The 12,961-nt window shown below is 36.4% G+C and overlaps 1 non-coding gene across 1 annotated transcript; it reads right to left on the reverse strand.

Annotated features, from left to right (window-relative positions):
- Positions 1–11,136: 11,136 nt before the first annotated feature.
- Positions 11,137–11,210, reverse strand: trnat-agu (transfer RNA threonine (anticodon AGU)). Its single transcript has one exon. It is a non-coding gene; the product is annotated as a tRNA-Thr (tRNA).
- Between the last annotated feature and the right edge of the window lie 1,751 nt (positions 11,211–12,961).

Raw genomic sequence — 12,961 nt, forward strand, 5'->3', positions numbered from 1 at the left:
TTCCTTGTGAAAACAATACATTTTCTGCATGAAAACTGTGCAAAATGTAGAGAATTGTCTGTAGTGTTTTTAAAAAAAGGGTGTTTTAAACCTGCAATTTGAATGTAAAGCAGGAATTGTGCTTGTAGTTTAGCAGAGTTGGTTTATGGGGTTTGTTGCATCAGTTATACGTTGTAGTTATTGTGTCTGAAGTACAAGTAATTGTGTGTAAACAATTGGAATAGACTGTACTACAGACAGTAGGCCTACAGAAGTGCTTTGTAAAATATTTCAGAATATTGTTTTTATACAAAACAAACAAATACCAAATATATTTTACTGTATTTTCCCCATATAAATACAGTGTACACAGTGTACATTACAACCAACACAAAGTTGCAGATAACATGGTCTACATCCTCTTTTCTGTTTTGGTCTGGTCTGGCCAGGCAGCGGGGGAAATGTCACTTTGCATGGCGAATCCAGTCACGAAAAGCATCATCTGCTATAGCTTGGAGAAGGGGTATAGGTGTGTGGATTTCGGTCATACACTTTACATCTCCAGGCAGGAAAAAAAAATCCTCAATAGGTTTGAGGAATGGAGAATATGGAGGGGGAGATAAACAACTAAAAAACATGGGTGGGCAGAGAAGCAGTTATGAACCAGATGAGCTCTGATTTCTAAATTGCAATTCTGTGTGACAGGTGTTTACCTATATGATGAATCAGTATGCAAAGTAGGACAACTGACTTTACAATTGTGAATGACTGTGTTCCTTGTGAAAACAAAATATTTTCTCCATGAAAATTGTGCAAAATGCAGAGAATTGTGTGTTGTGTTTTGAAAAAAAAGTGTTTTAATCCTGCAATTTGAATGTAAAGCAGGAATTGTGCTTGTAGTTTAGCAGAGTTGGTTCAGGGGGTTGGTGCATGTTACATGTTGTAGTCATTGTGTCTGAAGTACAATTAATTGTGTGTAAACAATTGGAAAAACCTGTAAGGTTTTGAGTTCTTTTAAGAAACAGACTGCTAAACAGCTCTCTGCGTAAACACTTGTAACTCTTAAGAAGAAGCAATTCTGGCACCTGTACATGTGGCACTACATGAACCCAGGATGTCTTGTTTACTAAACAGGCACTTTGACCAACTAAGCGACAGCGCTAACGCTGAAAAGGGAAAGATGATTTTGCACAAAGAAACTAAAAAAAGACAGCAAGTCTTAAAATGGCAACCAAAAGAGGTTGTTTAACTGTAAGAGACATTTGCCCGATAACAAAAATCGATGAAGAAAAAACAATAAAACACAAAAACCAGCATGTCAGGATGCAGAAAATGCTGACAAGATGGAAAGAAAATGGAAATCTGGACAAACATATGCTATCGGCCATTGAAAGATTTTCAGATCAGAAAGCCACTCTCCCATAATCTGAAGGAAAGGTGCATTTTGGATTTGAACCTAGCACCTGCTGTTCCCAAGACAGGTGCTCCGGCCAACTTAGTCTTAACACTAAAAGAAAAAACCAAAACGCAGTTTCATCTAAGACAGTGGGGGGGAGCAAAATTTACTATGCTTTCTACTCAGTTACTTTGCACATGCATAAAGAGGGTTTTGTACGACAAACCCAAAAGGCTTGATCTCAACAATAGGTGGCAGTTACTTTACCCCAAAACCACAAGTTGCCTTCGAGCCTTTTTTTAAGCCCACTCTGCCCTGCACCGCTTTCCAATCTCCCTTATTTAAAACAGCTCAATTAAGTCATCAGCTTCATTGTAGAGTACCCCTAGTATCTGAGCCTGCACTGCGCAATGAAAGAAAGAAGCAAAACGGGATGGACAGATGCCTATAATGATGGAAACGTACCACTCCTAAGTCAGTGAAGAAAATGGATAATGCTTGCGACTCGAACCCACAACCTTTTAATGACTCAGCTCACAGCCTAGAAGTCCACTGCGCTATCCATTGCGCCACAAAGCCTGAGTACTCTCTGACCCATAAAAGAACAGCTCACTGCAAACAAGTCACTGCTGGGATTCAAACCCAGGATCTCCGGTTTACTAGACAGGCACTTTGACCAACTAAGCCACAACGACAGACAAGAACAATTTGTTTTGCCCCTGTCTTTACAACAGTAGCGCTGCACGTGTTGTCGTAAATTCGACGACTAATCAATTACAAATTATCAGACCAGACGTTTTGAATATCAGGAAATAGACTTTATTCTCCATAATAAAGCCGAGAAAGAGCAGAGCAGACCCCAGAGCATTCTGAAGTCTCTCCTGGACACCTTCTGAAGTTTCTCCTGCACCTTCTGAAGTTTCAGTGTGTTTGTTACAATTTTTATACAGGATTATTTGACACACCCTTAAGTCTCTTTTTAACTCTTGACCATTTTTGAATAGGTTTTCTAGTCTAAGGGGTCCTGCTATTCTTGGCTCTCAGCCCACTAGCTCATGTCAGCAGAGATGTTACAGGTCTGTGTCAGCAACTGTTTTGACACCAAAGTTCTCTCTCCATAGATGCAACTTATGCAAAAGGAACTAAGTGTTTACATCCATTGTTATGATAGGATAATAACTTGATACTATGTTACTCATTCTAACTTCTAAAAAAATATAGCTTCATACAAGTATTTAACATATATGATCAGTGCTTTACATATTCAGTTATTCTACACAATCAGTCACTCAGCCTTCTCCTAGTGTTGCTCCTATACAGGCAATGGCATACTCATCTTACACAGACATATCACTGTATTTTTAACACACGCTGGCATGTTTGCTGCAAACACTACATACATTTTGTGAAGAGAAAATTGACTGCTTTACACTTAGAAAATACTTCACACTGAGAGAATAGAAATCTTCTTCAATCCCTCCTCTTAAGACTTTAGTCTTAATATTATTGTCTTTTAACCCCAAAGTGCAATTTCATAATCCAGTTCTCTTAATTACCTCTATCTAGTGACTGATATTAGCCACATAGCTGTTATCAATTGACTAGATTATGCCACTGTACTTTGACAGAAGTCCAGCCAAACATCTTCCCTGGTGATTTGAAGGAAGTAAAAGACTGTACTCTGTTTTTCTCTTAACACATCAAAGACAATAAAGTTTTAAGCATAAGTATTCAGTTGGTTCAGTGCTAGCTGCTAGTTTTCACACTCATGTAGAATATACTGAAGTGATATTATAATAAATATGCAAACAAAATCAATATGCAAACGTAAAAAGCATTAAATGTTGATCTTGATCTTTGCTCATCCTTGTTTCTCTTCTTCCAAGCTATTAGCATCTTCACTAGACTTTGAAAAGATGTTGATGGAGATGTGTGGTTAAGAGTCTGAGTTCTGAAATCTGCAGTTGTGCATTCATCATCCCTTGACTTGTGGCACTGCTGTATGTGGTATCAGGCACATTATCAGAATCACTCTTTACTTTGTTCTGATAAACTTCTCCTTCCACAAGTTAAACTTCGTAGTTTAGAGCTTTGGAATATTCAGGCTCCTCTGTTTCCGGTCAGCTTTCCCTTGCTGGAGTTGTTTCCTTTCGCTCCTTTGAGGCATTGGTACCTCATCAATGGCATCCACTTTGGCAGCTGTTGGATTTGCCCTCATCTAGATATGGTCCTTTCCTCCTGAACTCTCCAGAGCATCCTCAGATAGACTCAATCACCTAGACCAATTGGACCTTGTATCACTGCTCTCTCACATGGCTCCTTTCTGGTTTCCTGCACAGATATCGCTTTGCACATAGCAATTAATTGTTTCTTCATAAAAATCCCTACTGCATTCGACATCTTTGCAAACCATTCCAAGAGTTATGTGCAAGGTTATAGGTGAGATTATATGCAATGTTTTATGCAAAGTTTCATGTGGTGTCTTGCAAGGGTCATGCGGTTTCTTGCAAGGTTTCTTTCAAGGGTCGACCCAATAGCAGTTCATGCGATGCGGTGTTAGATGCCTGTTTCTGTCAGTTTCCATGCCATCACTCACCATGCACTTGTTAGCAAATTAATCCCATTAAGTTTATTATTTTCACATATTTCATTGAGCGTTGGTCTTGATGGATCATCTTCATCTCTTTCAGCCATTTCTCGTAATTGAGCATAATACAATTATTCTCTCTTTTTTGCTTTATTCACAATTTTCCATACTCCTTTAGATGTTTTTATTTATTGATCACTTATTAACTTTAATTTTAATTACTTTATGAATGCAAACCCATTATGAACTTATTTCTGCTGATGTTTCAAATCATAGGAAGTACTTCTTTTGTCACAAATGTAATAACTGTTCCAGCTTTATAATTTGCTTTTGCTACCATCTCCAATCATCTACTCATCATAGTTTCTCAACTGTGCTTGTTTACAGAATAATTCTTCATCCAGTCAACAACAAAAACAGTCATCATATCTCACTGTTTGGAGCAATGGTCTACACTCAAGTCTTTTAGTTGAACTAGATCTTTGTGAAGCTGTAGATAATTCAATCATCCACATATTGTGACAGTGTCCATACTATGATCTTCTCCCTTATTATAACCCTTTATGCATTCTGGTGTAAACAATATATGCTATTCACCAAGCTACACAAGTACAAACAAGTTTCTACCCTCCTCTGGTAGTTACCTAAAATAAACTCAATAGAAACCAAACCACTTGAAATATTTATCATCCACAAGAACATATCTCCACATACAATATGAACTTCAGCTGGAAAATCTTCTCCTATTGATTGCTCTTAAATCATATTATCAACATTAAGCCTCTTTTATCTGTCTTGATTAACCATTTATTTTAATTATCACATTAACTTCAATTAAATATTATTAGTTACTTATAATTTATTACTCCTTTAAATTAAAATTTAAATAGAAATGTCTGGGACAGATTGTATATTACAGTATCTAGATGTTTCTATTAATGCTATTATTTTTCACACTTTTCGATAGAGTTTTATACCTATTTCCTCATTTAGTGGTTGTATTTCTGGGCAGATCTGCATCTAATCCATTTTAACCCTCACTGTGCTGGCTGATTTTATCTGCATCTCAGTCCTGTAATGACAATCATTTAGTTGGAATTTGACACTTCTTTCTTTGCTAATTTATTTTCTGATCTATATATTAATTCCTTTTTTCTTTGAGTTATTTTCTTTTGGCTCATAATTATTTCCTAAGGCACTCCCATTAAACTAGTTGTTCATACAATTTTGATGCACTTTTTTTTTTTTTTAATATCAGCTGACTAAAACTTACTGTATGTTTTGTAAATTTATTTTTGCTCTGTTTTAACTATTATTCCTTATTAATTCCTTATATTGTTTTCTTAAACACTTTTCTCTTTCAATTTTTCTTATAGTAATTTAGAACTGTTACTTTTTGACCTTATGTCCTGTGAATTTATTCCAAATTGTTATTTCAATCTTCTCTTTAACTATAAATCATTTTTCTAGATTTGAATTTTTCCAGTTTTCAATATCCAATATTGATTTAGGCCATTCACAATACAATTATGTTAAGATATTTCCTTTACTTAGTTTTAACTTAAATACTTTATTCCAATCTTATTTATTCTCCAAATTATTTATTGCCTCATCAAAAGCTTTTTCTTTTTCTTTAGTTAGTCTGCTGCATTGTAATTTATCCTTCAACGTTTAAGGACTTTTATGATCAAACCTATTAAAACTTAAACCTAAATTATTTAACATTCATCATAATATATCATTACGCATTTAAAATTTCACTGTAGAATTTCCTTATAACACTTTTTCTTACTTAAAAATTTGCATGATAATAATTTCTCTCTCAAATTGACAGGAGTCTGATTTGATACAAGAATGGGTAGCTAAACTTTTGTTCTTAATTTTCCTTCTGTAATGCTTGAACTTAATTTGGACTTTAGGAGCTACTTTGAGATGGACTGTCAGACTAACCCCCCTCGCAACCTGAGACACCTAGCTTCAGATTGGCGCTAGCCTTTTCTGTGGTGTCCTGATGAAATTCCTTCATATCAGGGCACTGTGTTTCCCCCTCTCTCTTTGGGCTGGCTTCTTTCTTTGACTCAGCTGATGTAAAGTTCTGGTGGAGCGTTTTTTCTTTTTGATCAGTTCATCAGTCTCTTGTTAGTGTCTCTTTTGAATGTCTCTGAACAAATGTAGCTTTTTCAGTCCTCAGTAAATCCTGGGCAAAAAGTTCATGTCACAAGTGTCCACAGCCATTTTGCTCTGTGTTTTTCAAACACCTTTCCATTTGCCAGTGCACTCAGAGATGTCTGGTAGGTACAAGACTACAGTCCCCCAAAGTTCATCCCTATGTCCTCTTAATTAATATATTTAGAATTTAGCTCATGACTCTTTTTTTCCCCATTTTTTCCTTCATCAAATAAAGACTCTTTTTATCCATTTTTTTAAATTAATTAATTAATTAATTTATCTATTTTTGTTTGCTGTTTAACAACTTATTTTTTCTAATTCTCAATCATTTTTATCATATGTAAATATGCTTAATTTTCTATTTGTTAAATGTTCTTATAGATAATTTCTTTGGCTTCAGATTGTGCTTCACTTATTTTTCCTAATTTATTCTAGTGCTTCCTCACTAGTTACATTACATCTTACATTATTTTAATATCTCTAACATTTCCATATACCTGTTTTAATTCAACAGTACTATATGGTGGCCAAATGTCTAATATACCTATTCAAAATCCTTACTGCAATAGCTTCAAGTTCATAGTACTATTTTAACTCTACATGTTTGTTTACTTTAAGCATTTTTCCAATCTGAAATGCAATTTTTAATTTTAAATTAATTTTTAGGTACATAAAATATTAATTATATATAATTTTTGAACTCACTATGATGTTCTTTCATTTTTCCTCAGTGTCTATGCTTTACATCTGACTCACTGCTTTTACTACAAATAGCTGTTGGCTCAGATGACAGCCTGTGGCTGACTTTAAAACATATGACAACAGTCAACTTACTCCACAACAATTTTTTATTGCACTTAAACATAATTTTATCTTTTAAAGTTAAATCTTATTGTCTTTAAAATGTTACTGTTTTTTCTAATTTTATCTTATATTTCTTTATAATATATATTTTTAAACATCTTCTCTTTTATTCTATTAAACAATGTTTGGACTTCTTTTTTCTCCATTTTCCTATGCTTCTTTTCCTTTTCAAAAATTAGCATTTTTATCTCTTAGATTTTCCTAATTCATTTTTTTTAAGCTTATTTTTCTTAAACATTTGATCATTAACTCTTCAATTAATCAATATTCATTAAAGTTTTTTCTTCTAATTCTTTATTTACTCAAATTATTAACTTATCTTTTTTGATTCATACTGATTTAGTAAATTTATTTCCTGATCACTTTAACAATTTATCTCCATATGTAGTTAGTTTTATGCAATTTTTGAATTTCTTAATATTTATTAGTATAGCTTCAAGTTGCATTTTTATTAACACTTTTTATTTATTAAATCTTATTCTATCATTAATATTTTTCTTATTTCATTTATCTTATTACATTACTTTATATTTCTATTTATTTAATACCTTATAATATATCTTGACTCTTTAGCTTCTATCTGTCCTGTGAAACTTTTGTTCTTAAAATAGACAGATTCTTACCACTCCTGAAGCAGACCTTCTTCCAGACTGTCGACATGTCAGGAATTTCAGTCACCTCTCTGCCTAGTTCATACTTAAAACGACTTCAAACACACAGAGATTATTCAGAAACATGTTTAACTAGTATATACGTCTTTTCAGTCTGTGTCTTTCAAATGCAATATGATCTCAATTAATTTTATGAGGCTTAAACCTCCTCTGTATCACAATCTCTTCCCTAAACTGCATCACTCTCTATCTTATTGTTCTTAAATCACACAACATATGCAATCTTCCTTTTATATTATAATATAAAACGATAATTCTTTTAAACTCACTCTTATTGCAAACATACTTCTAGACACAATCATACTTCTCACTCATCCTAACCTCATCTCTTACACTGTGTAACCTGAACCTCACCTCTATTCTAGTCTCTCTAGATCAAAGGTGAAGCTTCTAAGCACCCCAGCAACACAGACAAATACACAAATACTTACAATTACATAAATACACCTCACTCCTCTTGAGTGACCTGTCCGAACAGCCTCTAACCTTAGAGCTGTAACCACAGAATTCTCCACTACACTCCTCTTGAGTGCCTGTTACTTCTGCTCCCGTCTTTACTGTCCTTCAGTAAAAATAGAATTTCACAGGATTTTTGCCTTTTTTCCCCCAGCCTCCTGAATAATAATATTTATCATTATTAAAACAGAACGGGTACTCCGAGGTCTTTGGGCGCTTCTCTCTATACTTTATTAATCTGCTTTAATCTCTTAACTGTCACCACACTTTAAGAACTTCCTTTTAAAACTTATAAATGCTCTATGCATATTCTTCATAATATTAAAAATTTCCCAAACATGAGTAACAGTTACTAGTTAACGTTTATCCTATCCGTCAAGGCCCTCTTAGGAAAACACAGATCATTTGCATGCAAATTGTTATTTTCTTCTGGTATTCAAAACCCCATTGTTTTCCTTTTATATCTTTACTTTTACTTTTTTAGTTTTACTTGTAGTTCGTCATAGCTGGAGAAACAGTTCAAGTGACTTTTTACCGTTACAAGCAGGTCCTTGGTAGAAAAAACACAAACGTATAAGCGAAAATTGCTTACCGTTTTTTATCGTGGCCACATATTTGTGTTTTTCCTCCAAGCCCCAGCATGTCCAGTGTCACCTGTTCGTCTCTTCTCAGCCCCACGTTGGGCGCCATTTGTCGTAAATTCGACGACTAATCAATTACAAATTATCAGACCAGAGGTTTTGAATATCAGGAAATAGACTTTATTCTCCATAATAAAGCCGAGAAAGAGCAGAGCAGACCCCAGAGCATTCTGAAGTCTCTCCTGCACCTTCTGAAGTTTCAGTGTGTTTGTTACAATTTTTATACAGGATTATTTGACACACCCTTAAGTCTCTTTTTAACTCTTGACCATTTTTGAATAGGTTTTCTAGTCTAAGGGGTCCTGCTATTCTTGGCTCTCAGCCCACTAGCTCATGTCAGCAGAGATGTTACAGGTCTGTGTCAGCAACTGTTTTGACACCAAAGTTCTCTCTCCATAGATGCAACTTATGCAAAAGGAACTAAGTGTTTACATCCATTGTTATGATAGGATAATAACTTGATACTATGTTACTCATTCTAACTTCTAAAAAAATATAGCTTCATACAAGTATTTAACATATATGATCAGTGCTTTACATATTCAGTTATTCTACACAATCAGTCACTCAGCCTTCTCCTAGTGTTGCTCCTATACAGGCAATGGCATACTCATCTTACACAGACATATCACTGTATTTTTAACACACGCTGGCATGTTTGCTGCAAACACTACATACATTTTGTGAAGAGAAAATTGACTGCTTTACACTTAGAAAATACTTCACACTGAGAGAATAGAAATCTTCTTCAGTGTCAATGTCTCGACTTGAAATATTTAAGTCCAATTGGTTACACATTACCCCACCATGCGATATAAAGCCATTGTCCAAAGCCCTCTTCAATGAGCAGCGTTCTTAAGGATTTGAGTTTTGTTAAGAAACAGATTGTCAGTGTGTTCCTTGTGAAAACAAAAGATTTTTTTGCATGAAAATTGTGTAATATGCAGAAAATTGTGTGTAGTGTTTTGAAAAAAGTATGTTGTAAACCTGCAATTTGAGTGTAAAGCAGGAATTGTGCTTGTAGTTTAGCAGAATTGGTTCAGGGGGTTGGTGCATCAGTTACACATGTTGTAGAAATTGTGTCTGTAGTACAAGTAATTGTGTGTAAACAACTAAGAAAAAACTGTAAGTCATCAGCTTCATTGTAGAGTACCTCTAGTATCTAAGCCTGCACTGAGCAATGAAGGAAAAAAGCAAAACTGGATGTACAGATGTAATGTAATGTAATGTGTATTTATATAGCGCATTTATTGTGTATGGCAATACACCCAAAGCGCTTCACAATCATGAGGGGGGGTCTCTCCACACCACCACCAGTGTGCAGCATCCACTTGGATGATGCGACGGCTGCCACAGGACAACGGCGCCAGTGCGCTCACCACACACCAGCTATTGGTGGAGTGGAGGGACAGTGATAGAGCCAATTCGGTGGAGAGGGGATGATTGGGAGGCCATGATCGTAAGGGCCGATAGAGGGACTTTGGCCAGGACACCGGGGTTACACCCCTGCTCTTTCACGAGAAGTGCCTTGGGATTTTTAATGACCACAGAGAGTCAGGACCTCGGTTTAACGTCTTATCCGAAAGACGGCACCCACTGACAGTGTAGTGTCCCCTTCACTTTTACTGGGGCATTAGGACTCACGCAGACCACAGGTTGAGCGCCCCCTGCTGGCCTCACTAACACCACTTCCAACAGCAACCTAGTGTTCCCTAGTGGTCTCCCATCCAGGTACTGACCAGGCTCAGCCCTGCTTAGCTTCAGTGAGTAACCGGTCTTGAGCTGCAGGGTGACATGGCTGTGGCATAGATGCGTAAAATGATGGAAACTCACCACACCTAAGTCAAGTGAAGAAAAGGGGCAAAACTTGCGACTCTGGTGGGACTCGAACCCACAACCTTTGCATGACTCAGCTCACAGCCTAGAAGTCCGACGCTATTGATTGCACCGGAGAGCTTAAGTGCTCCAGCACTGTTCCACGGAAAACACTTTTTGGTACTCTCTGGCCTATAAAAGCCAATCTCACTACGGACTAGGCACTGCTAGGGGTTCAAACCCAGAATCTTCTGTTTACTGGAGAAGCACTTTGACCAACTAAGCCACAGCGTCAGACAGGAGCTAATTGTTTAATCAAAAAAAGAAAAAAACAACTTACAGCGGTAGCGCTGCATGTGTGAATGTCTGGACTTGAAATATTAAAGTCTAATTGGTTATGCATTACCACACCATGCTCTATAAAGACATTGTCCAAAGCCCTCTTGAACAAGCAGCGTTCTTAAGGATTTGAGTTTTGTTAAGTACCACACTGCTAAACAGCTTGCTGCGTAAACACTTGTAAATCTTGAGAAGAAGCAACTCTGGAAACTGTACATTAGGCACTGCTGGGATTTGAACCCAGGATCTCCTGTTTACTAGACAGGCGCTTTGACCAACTAAGCCACAGTACCAATGCTGACGTTTTTGCACAAAGAGACTAAAAAAAGACAGCCAGTCTTAAAAACCAAAGAGGTTGCTATTTATTGATTAGCAAACCATGTTATGCCATACCTCTCAACACTGGGATGTAAAAATATGGGACAACAATTAGCTTTAAAAAGAAGACATAGCAAACATTAGAAAATATTAACAATAACACGAAAGATTTTGCCTAATAAAACCAATGGCCTATACAGAAAATAAATAAAGTTATAAAATCCCATTCACTTTTTACTGAATTTAAATATTGATTAGCATTACTACAGTTATTTAGTGAAGAGCAGCAATCTCTTATTTTGTTTTTTGATAACAGAGGTGTTACTGTAATGTCGAGTTCAGACTGCGTGATTTTAGCCCCGATTTTGGCTCGCCGACAGGTTTTGGGAAATCGCCGACAAATGCCTGAAATCACAGGCAAATCGCCGCTCGTGCACGTGAGTGACAATCACACAGTATGAACGATCAAAGACGCGATCTGAGAGAATCGCCGATAAGTCGCCGATGCCTGTGAGATATTTGGCATGCTGAATATCTGGAGCTGTCGGCGATTTAAATCATGCCGTGTGAATTGAGTTTTGACTGAAAATAACATCAGCCATCGCCTACAGCCAATGAGAGAGCAGCTTTCACTTGTGTGTGCGTGTGTGTACCTGCTGCAGGCCAGCGGGAGGCTGGGGAGAAGTTAAAAGCACTCTTTTTCGGTTTATTTGGACCCACGAAATGGAGGAAAAACTAGTGGAGGTTTGACAGGACTCAGGAGCAACTGTGTCTGTTTGACGTTTCATACAGATATAAATTAGTTTATTATCAACGTTGAGGAGAAATGGCTAATTCCCTTTAAACCCAGGTGAGCAAACATGTACATGCTCTACCCCATTAAAGGCTTCTTTCTCATTATGTAGTTAATAACAAAAGATATACTACGTGTTTTTGGCTGTGAGACGTAGTTTGGACGAAGTTGTCAGCGATTCTTCCTATAGTAAAGTCATGCAATGTGAATGTCCATGTCGCCGATCCATCTTGCAGCGTAAACAAAGCAGCGACGAAACGCTAGCCCAGATAGTCAAGCAGTATGAAAACATCTGTGACACGATCACTTTGAAAATCATGCAGTCTGAATTCGGCATAAGAATGCACAGATCTATAGGCTAATGAAAGCATTCGATTAGTTTAGTAACTGTTTGTGCTCATTTAAGAAAAAAAAATGTTATGTTTTTAAAAATAATACCAGCAGAACAAACATGTTTACATATTATTAAATGTATGTGTCTGTTTAAACACACATAAATCCCCAAAGTATGCTAAACTTTCGCTCATCTTTAAATTGCGTGTACAGAAGCGGATCTGGGAACAGTATATCACACGGAGCACGTCCAGTAGTCAGACTGCATGCATACACTGATTCAGGGGTTGCGTCAATCGACGCACAGCTTTAACAGGAAAAAAGTGAATGCAGACATTTTTATTAACATTCTTTCAAGCCAAAATAAAGCGAAAGCACAATTCTCTTGCATAGCTCTTGCAATTTATATCACATTTGAGATCGGCTTTGTTTTGACAGTACTTTCACTATTCATAGAAAGTTTAAACATACAGGGCAACTACGGGGAAATACTAAAACTTGATGATAGCTGGGAAAACCGGAGAGTTGACAAGTATGTGTCTAGCTAATTAATGGCGTCATCGATCACGGATACAGTAAAATAATCATCTTTGTTGTAAC

This window comes from Danio rerio, chromosome 4 (genome assembly GCF_052040795.2).
Source record: "Danio rerio strain M-AB ecotype USA chromosome 4, GRCz13ab, whole genome shotgun sequence".
NCBI lineage: Eukaryota > Metazoa > Chordata > Actinopteri > Cypriniformes > Danionidae > Danio > Danio rerio.